The sequence below is a fragment of the Ammodytes marinus genome (assembly GCF_949987685.1).
Source record: "Ammodytes marinus genome assembly, chromosome: 14".
Classification (NCBI taxonomy): domain Eukaryota; kingdom Metazoa; phylum Chordata; class Actinopteri; order Uranoscopiformes; family Ammodytidae; genus Ammodytes; species Ammodytes marinus.
The window spans coordinates 27,589,967-27,609,798 of NC_137218.1; positions in this window are offsets into that span (position 1 = coordinate 27,589,967).

Consider the following 19,832-nt stretch of genomic DNA (forward strand, 5'->3'; position numbering starts at 1 on the left):
ATCTTCATTATAAAGAATCACTGACATTAGGTTAAGTTGGGTAACTGTCTCCATTCTTAGTGCTACACAAATCCCTGGGCTCAAGTTACCTTTCATAAAAATGATCACAAAATAAATATTCCATACATGTACTGCTAACATAAGCATACTAGTACACAATGTAAATGTTAGCATGTTAAGCAATGGCAACCTCACGGTGACAGGACTCCAGGCAGTCACTGTGCTCAGTCCCTGGATTCCAAAAAATCCCACAACCAGATGTATTTTTGAATGTTGGACAGAGGCCAGGCTAGCCATCTCTCCGGCCTCTATGCTAAGCTAAGCTAACCTCCCGGATGGCTTTATCGCCATAAAGAAGATAACATAATCAGGTTGGTTTTGATGAAAAAAAATGGTTTCTTATCTCCTGTATACAGAACAGCTAAATTATCTCTCCATTTTCCATCCCTTCAGCAATTATGTTCCTGGTGTTTCCAGATCACAATATCCCAAGATTTATATACTGTATATAAGTAATGTGTGTGTGACACACACACACATATATACACACACATATATATATATATATATATATATATATATATATATATATATACTGTATATATATATACGGTATATATATATATGGTATATATATATATGGTATATATATATAATGCTGAAGTTTTGACAGTATTATCATTGAGCCCTGGGAACATTGATAAGCTCATTAGCATTTCCGACCAACCATCTTCTTTCAGTTACACAAAACATGCAGTTTTTGGCAGTTTTTTCCAAAGTTATTTTAGAATTGCCTTGCCATACTTGCATCTACATAGGAGAGGATGGACCACACACATTCCCAGCATTGGAATGCTTGGAAGGCAAGTGTGGGACATTCCCCAGAAGAAATATTTCTGAGGTGGCATCATGTCATGACACAGAAACCTGCGATGACATGTAAAAAGTTGTGTTCAAGCTGCGTTCAGCGCCCGGGGATAGAATGTGCGTAGGAAGAGAAAGAGGAGAGTCCATACTGTCTGACTTCAAACATTCCCACAGCTTTCTTCAGTGACATCTTCTCTCACATTATAGGGGGTGTGTCGTTTATGACTGTTTGTGCGTGTGTGTGTGTGTGTGTTGTGCATATCTCCACTTTTACCCCCACCCCACTCTCAGGCATGCTGCAGCTTCATTGTGTTATAGTCATGTCCGCTGCTGTGTATTCATGACACACCTGAATGACGCAGAGAAACATCAGAGGAACGTAGCTGCGCGTGACCAGCTTTTATGCAAAACCTTAGCCTCCTCTCTGTCTTGTCATGACATGTAGCCACATAAAGGGGAGAAGGATATTCTCTGTTGTTGGACCCAGGGGAGAAGGCACGCAGCCCTTTTCATTCAAGATTTGAGAGATTCAAGATGGTTTATTTGTCATATGCACAACACTTACAGCAGCAGTCATTGATGAATGACATTCTTCAGTCCCAGGCTCCTCTCATTAATGCAATATAGAAGAAGAACATGTACGATAGAAACACACAAGTGAAGAGAGCAACACCTGAGACACAAATAAACACAACAGTAGAGCAAGGACACAGTGCAGATAGGAAGTGTAGAGATCAGGAGCACCATAAAAATATAAAGTAGAATGCAAAATAAAGTTTCAATTAAATGTAGATGAAATAAAATACTGTTCATGTAAATAATAAGACAAATAATAACTGAAGTGAAATGGGATAGTGTACATGTAATAGAATAATGTTCAAAATAGTTTTATTGTAATTAAGTAGGTACAGCATGAACATTTGAACGTACATTTGTGATTGAGCGCAGCAGCACATTGTGATAAGTCAGGGACAGCGGTGGGGGAAAAGGGTTGAGTCGCTGTGGTTACTACCCCACACAATCAACACACAACTGGACCTGGCTCAAAGACAACCACCGATATTGATTCATGTTGTATCAACGGCCTTTGAAAAAGTATACAGCAAAACAAATACAGAAACCTGACTCAAGATCACAGTGTCAAAAAGCCTGCTGGGCCAAAGAGCCCTCGGATGTGTGTGTGTGTGTGTGTGTGTTCCGTCACGGTGCCCTGGCACCTGGCATGGGCCATTAAGACTTCCTGCTATGTTGGCCGCTGTGTGGGCATGGACAGCAGATGCTCCTCCATGCCTAACTATGCTCTGTTCAAAAAAATACCCATGGATGGTTTAGTTTAACACAGTGTATAGGGGAGATGCGTTTTGTTGTGTCATATCCAATGGGAGACACAGTCTATTCTACATCTACTCTACATCTACTTCTCGTTAGCCTAATAGCATAATTGCCTAAGTCATATTTTAATGGTTATAGAGTAGGGTAAAGTAGATGTAGAATAGAGTAGATGTAGAGTAAAAGTAGAGTAGAGTAAATATGATTTAGGCAATTATGCTCTGAGGCTAACAAATTGTAAATCAAGCCGCAGAGGTTCGGCCAAGTGCCTGTTGATAAGTTGAGTTGGCTGCACTCAATCTTCCCTGGATGGAACCCAGTGATCTAATTCAAATGAGGCCAATATAACATCTGTCCCCTCAGATGCAGTGAGTTATGAGCGCTCTGAAGCAGCTGATAAGCTCCTTTGATCTGTGCATGCCAAAGCCACAATAAAGGAAACAAAAGGCTTTTGGAGTTTGGAGGCTTGGTAACCACAAGTTATGATCCTCATCCGCTTTTGGTTTTTATTTTAGTGTGCTCCTCATTATTTTACACTATTAAATTGGTCATGTAATCCGATTATATTCACTTCATCTGACTCTGCATTTTGTAGCCCTTTTCGCAAAAGTTCAATGTATTTAAAGTTATTATTATCAATATATACAGTAGTTAAGTCAGAAAGTGTTTTAAAGAACTGAAAGAGAAAAACCTTTTTTAGCTATCTTGCCTTTCAAAACTTATATATAGCAGCGAACAACAAATGTGAATTAAAATGATGTATCTAGATTATGTCATGTCAAATAGATACTCTGCTTTTAAACAATCATTTGTGGGCGCATATGGTTTTTCAGCAAAAGGTTGAATTAACTTATTATTAACTTATGAATTTGCAAATATATTTTATTTCAAAAGTGTCGCTGCCGCACACATGGTGTTTCCACATCACGCTTGTTTAGGTTGCGTATTGGTTTTTAAGTAGAAGGGGGGACTTACATGGATCGTTTTTTTTGGTTCAATTATGAAAACACCACTGTCTTTAAAGCTTAGATAATGGTATCCAATAATATTACCTAACCTTACATCAGTTGGATACCAAATATCATATGCTGAAAATGATCTCTTTGATTGGTGTATTCTTCAAATATAACAGTGTAGATGTAGATTTTTATTTAACGTGGACATGACAATATCATTGGATGAAACCAGATGCATTGTTTTCAGAGTATTAGCATAAATGCTAGTTTTCAACACCTGTCCACAGGAGGCTTTTAAAAAAAAACAAAAAAACAACAATAATAATAATAATAAAAATAAAATAAACAAGACAGAAACAAGATGAAATACTAACCCTATAATAAAGGCAGCATGATCAGACAATTAACCAGTTGTAAATTATTTGTGTGAGCACTGTTGATTTGATTTGAGCCGTTGTTTAAGTTCTCTGTTAAAAGTGTTGCTGTTAGTTTCTAGTTTTAGACTAGTGGGCAAAAGGTTCCATAGTTCTGCCCCCTTTGCAGAGAAAACAGACTGACCGAAAGATGTCTTGTACATGGGAACAAGACAATCACCATTGATGGAGGCTCGTGTATTTGCCCGACGAGAGCTCTGACGTCTGATGGCCAATTCAGACAACAGTGGTGACACATGGTTATTTACACACTTGAAAAACAATATAAGATTACTCAAATTAATAAAGTTATCAAAGGTGAAAAGGTTGTGTTTTTTTAGAATGCCACAGTGATGCCATCTCATGGGTTTCCGGTCCATGACATGGGTAATCATGGGTGTCATCATACCCATAAATTGTAACTTCAATCTTTCTCTTGGTGTGTGCCTGCTTGCTGTGCTGTAGCCTGATATAACCACTTGACTGCTACTACTACACAAACAAAAGGACTCTATTGGGATTTTGGATTTTCTTTTTTTTCTAAGGAAAGAAAGAAAGAAAATCCACATGTTCAGCATAATTTAATGAGACGGAGTGTGAAAGGAACTTAAGTGGATAACCAAATGCAGAGTGGGGCGGGTGGATGAAGTCAGTGATATTTCAGCATCCCTCGGTGGTTAGCCTGCTGACAGGGAGAGGGGGAAATACTGGAGAGTGAGAGACAGTAGAGGAGGTGCTGTGTGTGGGTGTGTTGAGAGGAGGGGGGCATAGTATATGTACAGCACATGGAGAGAGAGAGAGAGAGGACAAAAGCTGTGTCATTATTTGAAAGTCAGTCCCATGCAGCCTGTTTGGACAGGCAGGATTTGCATGTTGGGTGTTTGAGCGGTGGCCCCTGGGGGCAGGGTGTGGTGGGCTGAGGTGGCGGGTATAGAGTCATCATTTGGTGCTCAGGGTGTGGCTGCTCTGGGAACAGCACTCTCCACACCCAGGGGTCCCTAGTCTGCACACAGGTCCCCCTGTCCACTCGCTGTCCCATACTGTATACTATCTATGTCCCAAACACACCAACGTCAGGTTCTTGTTTCACTTTTTTCACTTTATGACCACAGAGAGCTAGCCTGGTCCAACCAGACCATCGTACTTCATTTAATTTGTACAGAAGTGAAATGAAAATTGAGCGGAAGTAGATAGGCGGGCGGAGCCAGGCTAACAGAGAGCTGATCTGAGATCAACAAAATTTGACCTGAATCAGTTAAAACATGAAATCGGTCTACACAAACTGTACATAGTGTATGTTTCATGGATTCATTTAACAAATTGATTTTCCGTGTAAATTTGAAATAACACCAAAAAAATAACATATTTTCAAATTGAGCTATAACTTAACCTCTACATTTAGATAGGTGACATTTTTTTATATGAAGCTTTTTTTTTATATTGCATCAAATAATGTTTCTGACTAGTGACTATTAATATTGACTGACACTGTATCAATTCTACTTTATGGCAAAAGTGATTTAAAAAAATACCAAAAGGGATTAAATGCAGCTTCAATTTCGCGACTGGAGCGTAACTGGAAAAAACATATTTTTAAATTTTAATTTCAAAAATGTATTTAAGGATAAGCCCCTTGAGATGTATCATCTCGTTTTAAAATTGAGATATAACCTTTTTTTCTTTCTACTGCAACTAACATCTTAAATTAGATCACTGATTTTCTTTATAAAATGCTATTTTGTGCATCAAATAATGTGACAGAGTATTAAATATAGACCAACACTGGTATACATTCTACTTTATGGTGAAAGTGTTGAAATAAATACCCCAAAAAAAGTTAACTTCAATTTTGCGACTGGAGCATAAATGTAGCTATAATTCACAGCTCACAGCCGAGGCTTAACTTGGAATCTATAAATGGAGATGATGTCAGTGTGGAGAGAGCCAATCAGTAATGTGATAAGCGTTTGGAGGTGAAACATTAGACTGTGGGTATGGCAGTATGGACTGGTTCTCTTTCTCTCTCTCTAGGCTGACATGTCACAATCTATGGAGGCTTGAGGGTCATCACACCGGTCCCAGTGTGGCCAAGACTTATCACAGAATGAACACACAACAACCAGACTTGTGTCAACAGACTTTATTTATAGTGAAAGCAGATGAAGAAGAAAAAAACAAACAGTGCGTATACATTAGTGTACAGTCGATTGTCTATTGGACAAGAAATACAGGCACTTACACACAGGAATATAAACAGAATTTCTAGACAAACATGCACGCACGCACACAGATACACACACACACACACACATTCAGACAGGCATGCCAAAAGGGGGCTCCCTTATGGAACAGGACATCCTGAAACTGCCAAGAAAAACACTCTAAGCCAAGCGAGCCATTCCAGTGTTATCCAATGATTTTTGCTTTTTATAACCAGCAAAAAAAAAAAAAGTTTGACCCCTTTGCTCTGTTTTAGATAAAAAGAGGAAGAATTTAAAATAAAACTGGGGCTTTGTGGGCAAAAGTAGCCACTGGTCAAGCAATGATTTTCAGCTTTGTATAATTACCAGATTTGTGGCCCCTTTAGAAAAAAACATCCCCTTAAGAGAGCTGTTCCAATAAAATGCAGCCTTCAACAAAATAGAAGCGTGCGTATTGAGCAACAGGAGAAAGTCCTCGGTATTAAAGAAGAGGGAAGTGTTTTAGGGAAGGGGAGAGTTTTGGTGTGAGCACTGTATGTACCATACCTAGGGCTGGGTGTCACAATGTGATGTGTTGCAATAAGGTGTGTACTGTCTGGATTCTCTGGAAATTCAAGAGGACAGCCAACTACTCTCTCTCTCTCTCTCACACACACACACACACACACACACACACACACACACACACACACACACACACACAAACACCTATTATTGGCATCACTACATCTGCATTTTGCAAACATGTGAAAACAGTTCCCCGCAACAACAAAAAAATAAAAAAACCCTTGCGGACGTCAGCAGGGAGGAAATAAACACCCCTGAGCCGTGTCTCTGACGCTACACACAAAGCGGTTGGGATATAAAGGGAAGTGACATTGCAGAACACACCTTCTAAAATGGGAACTGATGCTAATACTGCTAACACAATGACAGTTAACAAGAAGAAGAAGGGAGGGAGGACAAAAACATGGATGCCGGTCACAAATGATGAAAAAGCCCGAAATGTCAGACAGCCTACAGACTGTTGTCGCCATGCAATCTATAACAGCCAACACCAGTCTGATAAGCTATCTGACAGGCCGAGAGACAGTAGTGACGGTACATGCCTGACAACATAATGCATGTATATACGGATAGACAACAATGGGGGAAGTAAAGAAGAAGAAAAAAAGAATCCTAATCCAACTTACCATGAGGAGAGAAAAGAGATGTGAGTGTTCTGGGCTAGAGGTGGTTGCATAGCACAAGGCTGCAGCCCTGCTCTCAACAGTACCCCTCTGTTTTGAATCAGAGTGATTCGTCTCCTGGCTCCGCTCACTGGGGCCGGTGCAACGGGTTCATTCTGAGGTTCAGCCGAGGTAACGGCACAGACGCTTTCTTCACTGCCTCTGAGCTTTTTTTTCTCTCTTTCTCTCTCTCTCTCTCTCTCTCTCCCCTGCTCTAGCGCTCACTGTGCTGAGTCCGGCGTAGCACACACAGCATCGCTACACAGAGAGACGGCGGAGAAAAAAATAGCACATTTCACTGGCAATTATGAAAAAAAAGGTACATCTTGAGCCAGCCTGCGTTATCCAATGAAAAAGCAAAAAAAAGGCCAAAAAATGACACACTGATCTTATGAAATGCAGCGTTTTAGTTTTTTTAGGGAGATGTGCTCTTGTAATGTAATGAAACATGAGCTGGTTGTCCTCAAAAAAGAGATTTATAAAAAAAAAAATCCTTCTGTCGACCAAGTGAAGACAAAGAAAAAACCACTTACCAGTACACAGACACAGAGTCCCCTTAGTTAAAAAGGGGGGACGGCTATACTAAGACTTCCAGACCACAGTCTATTAGTGGAAGCACAATCTGCTTTACTCCATAAAAAGATAAAAGGGAGAGAGCAACAAATGTGGCAGCCTCGGAAACGCAGCCTTCTATCTCCGTCTCACACACATACAGAGGCACGCACTCACACACAGCTCCTATGGGTCTCTGATTCAACATATATAGGGCTGCATCTGGTAGAGTGGTAAAGCCCTGGGCTGACTCATGTGCTCTCTTCCTGGAAGCAGAACAATACGGGGCAGACAAAGGGGACCGAGCATGGGGATTCATGGACCATTTTACTATTTCTCATTCAAAGAAATCTTAAAATGAGCTTAAGCGCCACACACACATTAACATTCAGAGTGGAACATCCATTAACACCTCTTACTAGCTGACTTAAAAGAACTTTCAGACACTACGTAGATATGAGATGGGCTCTGAGGTGGACACAAGTTATTTATACGTCTCATCTCAACCACAGCCTATAATGCACAACAACGCTACAGTTATGGAATTAAACATAGGAGCGGAAAAAAATAGATAGCTTAAGTAAGTTAAGGTTTTTTTTACAGAACACTCACTACACAAAATAAGTAACAACCGCAGCGTATTCTAAATAAAGTGTGAGTCAAGTGACTGTACGTACAGCACATGAGAAGATTATTTTAGTGGAACACAGCGCAGCTTAAGGCCCTTGGCGAGGAGAATGAGTTGCCAGCAGTGGCTGCTTCTTCTTCTTCACATGTGCTCAGAGACACTTTAACAATGCAACAGCTTACTGACACCACACCACACAACAAGCACCTACCTTTACGCTGAAAAAAACCTGGAAATCACTACCAAATGTAAAAAATAAAAAAAAAGCCTTAAAAAAAGCCAGTAATATGGTCCCAAGTTCAATACCAACATGTTGCTACAGTAACAAGAGAGAGAGAGAACCAGATCGAGGCTTGATACTCTTGCCGGTGGATATCAGCCAGAACAGAGAGGAGGAATGAGGGGAGAAGTGATGGGGAGCTTGTGGAGCTGATAGCTGGCTGGCCCTTCACGCCGTCCCTGCCCTGCCCTGCCCTGCCCTGTGAGGGACTCTTCTCCTGGCTGTGCAGCGTTCCGGCGTACAGCTCAAGGGGCCGTGGAAGCGGACACAATGGAAGCAGACAAAGAAGCAGCATACCACCATGACCACAAACCTTCTACCAAGAGCCACGACAGCCTCAGCCCTGCTCCTGCCAGGAAGGAACCACAGAGAGAGAGAGAGAGGGAGAGAGAGAGAGAGAGGAGCTCGGTCAGTACGCGCTCACACACACACACACACACACACCCTGCCTTGCTCCTGATGCTGTAGGCTAGGAGGTGGTGGTGGTAGGGGGGATCCAGCTCCATGTGCAGGACAGATAGAGATCAGTGGGTAATAAAACACGCAGCAGCAGCCCCCCCCCCCCCCCCTCCCCACCGTCCTCCCTCCAAACGCCCTCACTGACCCCAGCCTGCCTGCCTGCCTGCCTGCCTGCAGCCTCCACCAAGTTAAATTGCTCTCGCTTCTCTCTCCTGTAACTGCGGCGCCGTAGCTCAAGTTACCAGAAAAAAAGGAACATTGTTCTAGAAAAAAAAAGCCTTAATCTGTCCTGGTGCAACTCACTCTATCCTTTTTTTCTTTCTTTCTTCTTCTCCTCCTTCCTAGTAAGTGGCGCATAAAGGAAAAAAAATCAATTAATCACTAAGAGAGAGAGAGAGAGAGAGAGAGAGAGAGAGAGAGAGAGAGAAAGATATAGAGAGCAGAGAGAGATAGAGAAAGAAAGAAAGAAAGAAAGAGGGAGTGAGAAAAAAAGGAGGGAAAAAAAAGCTTTGAAAGAGAAAATGGGCTACAGCTACAACTAGCTCTTTTTGTTCTAGACAGGGGGTTTTGATGGATTGTCACTGGGCCCCCGCCCCGCTTCTTACAGTCAGCGCTGGGTTCAGGCGGGGCATTGAGTGCAAGTGTGTGTGTGTGTGTGAGTGTGGTCACTCCCCTATGTGTCACACACACACACACACACACACACACACACACACACACACACACACACAATTGGTGAGCATGAGTCAGCACGCCCCGCGCTACAGTAGTACAGTTCAATACGGCGCCTGGCCCCTCCCCCCCCCCCCCCCTCGCAGCCCGCCCAGCACTAAACCTACTCTGTCATTCAGGCCCTAAACAAGCCTCTGTAATCACTACAGCTTACACCACAATCTCACAATCACTTATTATAGAAAACAGGGGAATTTGGTTTTGAAATATATTTGATTACATATTTGAATTGGAAGCAAAATGGTACAGGTAACGAAAGTGAATAAAGAATGTAGCATGTTAGAGAAATGGGTCAGAGATATGTAAAGGAAGCCTTAGATAAAGGGGTCAAAAAAAATTGAGGGAGAAGGAGTGAAAGAGGCAAAAGTAAGGGGCCGTATTCTGTTCTTGGCGCGCACACGTGAATGAATAGAGAGCTGTGAGCTGGGGGGCTCCGAGGCCCCCTGTACTTACAGATGGGACCCCCCCCCCAGTCCCTAACACGATGCTGTTGCTAGCTTTTGCCTATCTGGGCCTCTGAGTGTTCTCTAAAGGGGCTTCTGCAGTGTGCCGCACCCAGCAGTGGAGGGAAGAGAGATGGAGAGAGACAGAGGGAGAGAGAGAGAGAGAGGGGGGGGGGCACAAATCACGTCACATCATTGTTACTCACCAGCCCAAGGGCAGCAACAAAGGGGAGGCATGCTGTCCTGTGTCCCGTACAGTGTGGTGGCTCCTCTGCCCTGGCTTCCTGAGAGAAAGACTGACGGAGGAGAAGAGAGCAACGAGTGCAAACCCCTCCACGGCTCATCCCCCCCCCCCCCCACACACACACACACACACACACACACACACACACGGGGAAAAAAGGACAGACTGTACCACTACTTAAGGACTATTCAAAAACAAAAACAAAAAAAAATTGAATAAATAACAAAAATAGCAGAAATAAAAGTTGGCTGGTCCTCATAGAGCGAGCTGCGGCGGCAGCAGCAGTCACCCACATTCTCCCGCTCTGCTCTGTTCTGCTCTGTTCTGCTCTCTTCTCCTCTCTCTCTCTCTCTCTCTCTCTCTCTTACACACACATCCTCTGGCGCTCTCACACACTCACACACACACATCGGTGAACCCGTTCAACTCCCCTGCAGTGCCTCCTCTGCCGCTGCAGCGAGGAGAAATGAATGACTTCTCAGAACTCTCACATTTATCACAGGCGGTTCCTGTAAGAACTGGTTTCAGCCAATTAATGAGGAAGTGAGTCGTACCCCGAGCTGTGTCATCTCACTGGCTGAGGCCCTGGAGGGGGGGGTGGCCCCGTGTGAGGGGGGACGGCCAACCCTGTAAGACGGCCCATATTAGGAAACCCTTTACAAGATTTTTCGGCCACCAGCTTACAACCATACTACCCTCTCTCTCTCTCTCTAAAAAAAAATGCGAGGGACGAAAGAGAATGCCCCTAGAATAACTAAATCAGTGGCCCATCCCAACATACATACTAAAAGACCTTCACCTATTCATTTTATAGTGTCCATACACACATCAACTACATCCCCTCTGAGCTATTGTTTCAATACACTCCCGTATGTTTCACTTTGTTTGAGTGTAGTGGAAGCATCATCAAAGCGTATAGGCAGATCAAACATTTTCAAGGCAGGTTTCTGCGTGGGCACTCATGTCACATACGGTTGGGTTTATAGCTGATAACTTTCTCTGGAGGAGGCTAGTCATTTCCGTCCCTCCCCACCTCCACACACACACACACACACACACAAGTGCGCAGATACACGTACACACACCTATGTTACTGTGAGAAAAAAAAAGGTTGTTAAATGATTCAGTTAGCAACAAGGAAACCTTTTTTTTTAGTAATGATTAACTTTCTACAAGGTAGCAGACATCCTGACATGTGAATGGGCATAGAAGAAGACAGGAAGTACAACAGATGGATCACGCTTTAAAGAACACAGAGGAAAATGTTTAAGGACTATCACGGTATCAAAAATCAAGCTAGCAATTTTTTTTGGGAGTGAAACAAAGCCTCTCCTATTCCCATCCCCCCATTTCACCAAACAAAGTCCCTGACATCTGTACAGAAAGTTATAGCAAACTAATTCAAAGTCACATAACAAGTGATGACTAAATGAATAAAGGTTACGGGCACGAGATGAAAAGACATTATAGATGAGGGAGAAATGCACAAGTTCATCAAATACAAGTCAACAGGCAAGAACAAAGAGGGAGAGAGAAAAAGGCGCTTTTTCAGAAATGGCGGGCGGCGAATCATCCCCCTTACACGATGAGCAATACTGAGTCATGAGCCCGGGCAAAATCCACCGACAAAGAAGCCCCAAACAGCTAGCTAGTCTAAAAACACCTTTTAATGCCTTCAGTCAGGAACTAGGCTCTGCTTTAGAAAACTGATGCTTTTCTGCCTTTTTTTTGTGGAGATACATTTTCACTTTCTGCTGAAGCTTTTTGTGATATTGTTGGATATAAGATTTTGTCTTCTGTTAAGTCTGTGTTCATAATTTACCCGTGAGTACCTGAGCTGAACTAACTTTTCTGTGAAAGAATGTCAAAAGATTACCTTTCCTAAGGTAAAATAAACCCTACTGTTAACTGCAATTCCATTCAAAATGTGTCTACCTATAGTGCATGCCTTTACTAAATGTGATCAATTGTATTATGTTGTACAGTAACTGTTGTCAAAGTTCTTTTAATGTTCAGTAAAAGTTTTGAAATTAGAAATAGTCATTTGTGAGTTCTTTTTCTACGTTGAGATAAAGAGAGAGAAAAACCCAAAGGTGAATTGTTCTAACAGCCATAAGATGTCATTAGGCAAAGATCAAGCCTGAATAGATTTACTCAGCAGCTATAGCAAACAAACTTTTAACAACTGCTTTGTTCAAATCCTCTGCTTTAAGGTGAGAGTAACACAACACCTCTTCCATGGGAGTTTAATTTCCCCCACGTGAGGCTCTGAAAACACTGTGGCCTTGAGAAACAGGCAAAGAAATAACTTTCAACAAAACAATTTACAGCTCTTCTAAAAAAAGGCAGAAAGTGGGATTTTAACACTCCAAAAAGCTCCCGCAGAATGTCTGTATTAACTCTTAAAGGCTCAATTATAATTAAAAGAAAAACTGATACCGTCTCAATTAATGGCAAGCATCATTTGGTTAAAAAATACTTTTATATTCCTGTAGAAGAGAATGCATATTAGTTCCAATAATTTAGCTGACTTTAAAATGCAGAATTACATGTACCTCATGTACCTGTCTAAATCATTTTTTAAATCAGCTGTGAGAAAAACTTGCCTTAAATTACACCAAATACATTGTTTTACTCTACAAACTGTTTTTCATCAATTAATGTTGCAGCAAAGGACATAAACTGACTATGGAATTTTGACCCATATGAACGCTGTATATTATTAAATATGAGAAAATTCTCTATGTAATTAAATATGATGATCCTCCTTTTTTTGTGGGTCAAATATAAAATGTCACTTATAAAAAAGCATTGCAGTTATTTCTGAGTAGATCTTTTAAAACGTGACTCTCCTAACCTTTTTCTAGGATAGTGAAAAAGTACATTCACAAAAATAATGAAAAGTGTTTAAAATGTGTGTGGTTTTAGAGCTGTATGTGCCTGCATTAGGATGTGTGGATTCTATCAAACTTTATAAGAGGCCAATTAATTGAATGACTTCCAGAAGTGGTGCAACAACAAACAAAAAAAGCTGAAGGAGCTTCATTGCCCGCATTATAAAAATGATTGCCTATAAATATATGTCACCTTTTACCATCAATATAGCTACTTTTTACAGAACTGCACACATATCACTGCTAACATAAGCAGTGGGTGTTATCATTTATTTCTTAAAAACAACATGAAATAGGTCAAAATGTAAGCTTCTGGATATTAAGAGCGAATGATCATAGCTATATCAAGTTTCCATTTCCATTTAGTAACCTAGTAATGGAGTGATTTCTTTAAAGGAAAATCTATTCCATGAAACAAAGACAATTGAACCGACTCATTTATCTGACTTCGTAGCTATATCGAGTTTACATTTCACTTTTGTTGCATTGGCCTTTAACACAAGTTGAGACTTTGACACTCCTAACTTATATGTTATTTTGTATTGTATCTTGTACAGCACTTTGGTCAACTGATGGTGTTTTTAAACGTGCTATAGAAATCATTTTGACTTTGACTAAGTAATTAACTAAATGAAGTTATTTTTTTAAAGGAAAATCTATTCGATGAAAGGAAGACAATTGATCATTAATCTGATGTAATGATTAATAGAAGCTAAGGGGTTAAACATAACATGCAGAGTTGTAACAGAGGGATTGGCAGATACCGACATGAACAAAGAAAAATAAAAGTGGAACATACGAGACTCTATGTGACGTGAGGGGAAATGGAGAACTGAGATTTATGTTGATACTAGGCTCTGCTTTAACCTCATGCTTTTCTGCCTTTTGTAAGGGAGATACATTTTCACTTTCTGCTGAAGCTTTTTGTGATATTGTTGGATATAAGTTTTTGTCTTCTGTTAAGTCTGTGTTCATAATTTACCCGTGAGTACCTGAGCTGAACTAACTTTTCTGTGAAAGAATGTCAAAAGATTACCTTTCCTAAGGTAAAATAAACCCTACTGTTAACTGCAATTCCATTCAAAATGTGTCTACCTATAGTGCATGCGTTATATACATGTGATAAATAGTATTATGTTGTGCAGTAACGTTGTCAAAGTTGATTTTAATGTTCAGTATAAGTTTTGAAATTAGAAATAGTCATTTGTGACTACTGATGTGACATGAACAAAGAAAAGAAAAGTGGAACATATTAGACTGTGTGTGAAGTGAGGGAAATGGAGTTTTATGTTGAAACAAGTATAAAACCATTTGGATTCCTGAGAATAGACCATGAGTTCAAATAAAAACTGAATATTGACTTTTATTTAAACAGGCCATACACATATGTTCAAGCCTTGAACCATTCAAGTATATGCAAAATGAGCGTGTTTCAATGCCACGTCATCCAAGAAGACATTCTAGGTGAACAATACAGTGTGAAAAAGAGATCTTGTTCAAAAAATATACCTTCCTCTATTTCACTAAATAATTACAAACTATTTAGTGAATTCATTATGTGAGCTGCCATTATAGGTCACTAAGGAGAAGTGATTAGTTAGTTATCAAAACACACACACACACACACACACACACACACACACACACACACACACATAACATATTTTTTTTTGTTGTTTAAATCTTTGTAAAGACAAAATAATTATTTTAAATAATGTAGAAAAAGTAATACTACAGTAGACAGTGTATTAAAGGTGCCCTGTGCAGCTTTAGGGGAGGGGTACTTATTTACATACAGAGCCCATTTTCTCTACATGTAATTATTAGTATTGAATAATTCCATCCTCATAAATCATAACTAAATTATTATGAGACACCTGGAACGAAACGTAAGACTACATTAAACTGTGGGCCCTGCTGCTGTTAAAGAAAAGCAGTGAAACAGTAACCATTCAAGAAGCTTTATAACTTCAAACAGTGTTCCATGGGTCACATTTATTTATTCAGTTATGAGAATATATCTTAGACAAAGTTCACTTATCCGACACAACCAAAGCTACACAGTGCACCTTTAAAGATAAGGCACCAGTGAAGATGCAGACAGCTCCCCTTTCTTGTCAACAACTCTGTGTGCTTGAGAATCCACAACAGAATATGGAAAAAAAAGATTGTGGCTTCACAATCGTGGCAGACAGATATTTCTTAACAGTTTTCTAGAATGTTTAAAAAAGGGAGCACACAACATCTATTTGGATCTTTTGAAGTACAATGAGTGTTTGTTAAAGAACAGCATCCTCTGCACAAAATCTGTAACTATATATAAAAAAATATATATATATATTAATATTTAAAAAATAATATTAATATTTAATCCAAATTAGGTACCAGATCCTACACATCTGTTCTCATTAGAGATGGATTTAAGAAATGAATTCCTATGTGTTATACAATGAGTAAAAGAGGCTAACTTGATCAAAATTCAGGAAATAAACGAGCCCAACTATAGGAGATATGGAGGGAAAGCCCACATCTCTCACAGCTTCCTGCAGCCTGATTGTTCATGTGTGAGCGCTCATCTCATCTCTTTTTTCAATGAACTATCATTTCCTGCTGCTGCTGTGCACACAGTGTGGAGCGTGTTTTAGGCACCCTGTGTTAGGCACCCTGTGTTGGCCTTGAGAAAACCACATTCCACAGTCCATGAGTCAGGGGCCAACTTTGACCCTCTCTGCCCCTTCTGAGGGCTCGCATCTCCAGTGGCACGCAAACACACACACACACATACACACACACACACACACACACACACGCACGCACGCACGCACACACACACACACACACACACACACACACACACACACACACACACACACACACACACACACACACACACACACACACACACACACACACACACACGTGGTAACCTAATAGAGTTTACAATTTGTAGTTCTTCATGTCAATGAAATCCCAAAAGTGAGCACACAAACACACAAGATCACCCAGGCAGGCACACAGAGACACAGAGAGCCACACACACACACACACACACACACACACACACACACACACACACACACACACACACACACACACGTGCCCTGACGTTCTCCCCAGGCAGAGGAACTATAGAGAACAAGGGCTCACATGACATGGCACACCCTGGCCAGGTCCTACAGGTTACTACACCACCATCACAACAACTGCAGCTTAGGCAATCTCCAGTGTTACCTAATGGTCCATAGGGCCAGGGTTCACAGCTCACACCTAACATAACAGGGCCAACTGTGGTTAGGCAGGCGCTCTGACCTGATGCTCTCAAACTCAAACCGTCTCTATCAGCTCACACTGAATTACTACTGCTCCAATTTAATTTAATTTGTTTTATTATTCAGTGTTGGATTAATTAAATTATGGCAGGAAGGATGTGTCTCACTCTAGATTTGGATTCAGGTGCAAATGTCGTAAAGTTATATCTGTGTCTATGTGTGTGTGTGTGTGTGTGTGTGTGTGTGTGTGTGTGTGTGTGTGTGTGTGTGTGTGTGTGTGTGTGTGTGTCTGTCTGTCTGTCTGTCTGTCTGTTCCTCCTCCTAAGTTCAACCGGGCTTTTTCCCGATGACTTCACCACTTAAGCATGGAGCCCACTCCTGGACGCGGAGATCCCCCTGCCCAATGTGTTTATCACATCCACAGCCATCCAATGTGTCAGCAGCCAGCACACACACACACACACACACACACACACACACACACACACACGTGCGTATACACAAGTTCGGACACATGCTATCCTCTTGGGAGCCCGCGCAGTGCTGCCAGGAAATCAGGGGGCACCAATTATAGCAGTCTATTATTCCTCTCACTTCCCAGACAGCCACATAAAACAGCCTTTCCAATCCCCTTACGACCCCCCCAGGTTCAGCAGGCCGGCATGCCCACACAAGAGCCACTTGGTCTGGGTGTGAAGGTGTGTGCAGTTGCTGGGGTCACTGGGTAAAAACCACCAGGGCACCCTGACTGGTTCTCCAATGGTGAGAAAGGCTTGTTCAATGAGTCAGAAGAGGCTGTGGAGACACATGCAGACACAGTCACACTGCTACTCTCCGACTGACAGCGACAGGCAGGCTGGGAAATAGAGCAGGAGATGGAGGAAGAGAAGAAGAAGAAAAAGAGGGCATAACTGCTTTACTCGCCCGTGTATGCCTACTGCATGCTAACTAGATTATTTTTTTATGATCAGCTGTAGTATGTAGAATAGAAAAAAGAAAGAGCATGCCATTTGTAACACAGGGTTTGTTTCCTATGGGACAATGTTTAGCCCTCTTTTCCAAACACAGTAATGTCCCATACCTACTGTGAACAAATGTTAAGGTGCAAACACAACAAAGAAACAGGGTCATTTGGTTGGAAAATGAAAACTTGAGAGGCTGTTAGTCAGTCAGCCTGGTCTGTCAAAAGTGCAAGGGAAAGGAATTCAATCCCACAAAATATCAGGGAACTTAACACATATAAATTGTTTACTAAGCAGTTAAGACAATGGTTGATCAATACATATACATGTCAGCACTAAGATCATTTGTTGTGAATGTGGTCGCCACACTATGTATTTATTTTAATGTATTTGTTTCACTGGAGCTTTGTGTTTCGTGTTGTTTTACCTTAGTCAGTCAGTTCTGTCTGTTCTGTGATGCTCTGTTTTGTGCTCTGGGCTTCTGTCCTGTTTAGGTTTTTTTATCTTGTTTAATTGTATTTTCTTTTAACATTGATGTCAGGGGACTACAGATGAAAAATTGCCTTTTGGCTCATTCTGGCATTTTAACCCATGTATGATCATGTGTTTTATTAATTTGCACTGTCCCCTTCTTAAATAAATTGAATTGAATTGAATTGTTTGAAGCTTGACTGTCCCGTAAACGCAATGTATGTACAGTATGTTACTAATCCAACTCAGCAGGTTAGCCAGTGAGCACAGAAGTGCACGTGTGAGACTTTCACTTAGCATACAGTGCACCCTGTATGGAAGCCTGTGTGTGGTTCATATACACTGTGCCAGGCCGCTCAGACAACCACATATGTTACTACTACTACTACATATCCGGTAAAAACCACAAACATGCCCTTATATGTTCCGCTGCATCTCTATGTTCTACAAGTGACTGCATTGCAAAACAACAGGGAGGGATTGGGCATATAAAGGCAGGCAGCAGGGTAAACTAAAAGTGTGTTCATTTCAATAAACGGTTTGTGCGCAAAAGCAAAACAGGACATTCAAATTGCATAAGAAAAAGTGATCATAGTTATCTGATTGCATATTGCACATTGTAAATATTTTTCATCACATTGCACATTTCATTTTAACTTATCTATTTTTTACTTTCTATTCTATTTTATATTTACTGTTTTATATTGCACGGAAAATTCCTTTGCACTACTTGGTATTTAGAATGTATCTTATGTTAATATTGTTTATGTTTATCTTGTTTAAATCTTATTTAACTCTATTTTTATTTATTTTTATCGTTCTAACTGCACTGTGGGCCAGAGATTCTGATGTATGTCTTGCATATATCTAAAGACTATATTATCTCCCAATAAAACTGTTGCACATTGCAAAGTAATAAATAATGTTCACAGTGGTGTATCTTTAAAATTTGACAGAATAAAATGATCTGTATAGCACATTAGGAAATGGAATTATTTGTTTTATTACCAGGGGCCATTTTTTCTTGTGGTGCAGGCGCATTTGGTTTTCAGTGTTCTCAAAATCTAATTAAATCTTTCACAGACCTCTTTTTCAATACCACGTACAGTATATAGTGAAATGAATGCCGACTGCATTTCCATACAAGTTTAAAGGATATAATGGAGGATCAGTATCCATTCTATGCCCTATAAAATCATTCACCAGGTCTTGTTTCATGAAAAACTAATATATTTAATAACTCTCGTAAAATATTTTGTTTCTAAAACTTAATTCTTTAACACTTGTAATGGGAAATATTTTGCTACATTCTGTGTAACAAACCCAGATAACTGAGCATAATGTAACTGTCCAGAGTGATAAAAAAACGGTTATATTGCTGGCAAATACAGTTAAATACAGCCCCCCCACAAGAAATCCTATATTTTACTGGGGCACTAAAAACCCCCCGTCGAGTGAATTTCAAGGGCAATTTCAGATTTTTCAGTAGCATCTTTCCCCCTAGCCCCCGCTAATTTCCGTCCCTGGCGTATAAACACAAGATTATACCCAGATTACATACAGATTATATCTATGCTTAGAATGAACACAAACAGGCCTCCTTTGCTATCTCTGCTCCCCTCTCCATAACTTGTAGCTGTTGTGATTCAGGTTTTGAAGAGAGGCTGGGTGGAGACAGAGGGGAGGCGGGGGGGGGGGGGGGGGGGATGGGGGGGGGGGGGGGGTCTGGTCGGCTGCCTGTGCCCGGCTGGCCTTCTGAGTCAGGGCCCTGTCTGCGATGCGATGACTCCTCGCACAGAACACACAGAACACATGCACACACACACACACACACACACACACACACACACACACACACACACACACACACACACACACACAAGACCACTGCTGAAATTACACT